The sequence below is a fragment of the Seriola lalandi genome, unplaced genomic scaffold (genome assembly GCF_002814215.2).
Source record: "Seriola lalandi dorsalis isolate HSWRI2012SDOR001 ecotype SW California unplaced genomic scaffold, Sedor1 jcf7180002055006, whole genome shotgun sequence".
Lineage (NCBI taxonomy): Eukaryota > Metazoa > Chordata > Actinopteri > Carangiformes > Carangidae > Seriola > Seriola lalandi.
The window spans coordinates 1,912,154-1,912,666 of record NW_019525549.1 but is presented as its reverse complement, the minus strand read 5'-3'; positions in this window follow the sequence as shown (position 1 = coordinate 1,912,666).

Below are 513 nucleotides of genomic sequence, written 5' to 3'. Positions count from 1 at the left end.
AACACATTAAGAATTAATTAATTAATTAACAACAATAAAAATTAAATATAAAAATAAAAACAAAACAAAAGTAACAGAGCAATTGGCATCAGATGGAAAAGGCAGTTTTAAACAGATGTGTTTTGAGTTGTGATTTGAAATGGGGGAATGAATCGATATTTCTGAGTTGGGGTGGTAGTAGATTCCAGAGACGGGGAGCAGAGCAGCTGAATGCTCTACTCCCCATGGTGGTGAGACGGGTGGAGGGGACAGACAGGCGTGTGGAGGAAGAGGATCTGAGGGAGCGGGAGGGAGTGGGAACATGAAGGAGGTTGGACAGATATGGGGGGGCGAGGTTGTGGATGGCCTTAAATGTTAATAGAAGGACTTTGAAATGAATACGGAACTGAACCGGTAGCCAGTGGAGCTGTTGGAGGACAGGAGTGATGTGGTGGATGGAGGGGGTACGAGTAATGATACGGGCCGCTGTGTTCTGGACCAATTGAAGTTTATGGAGGGATTTAAGAGGGAGGC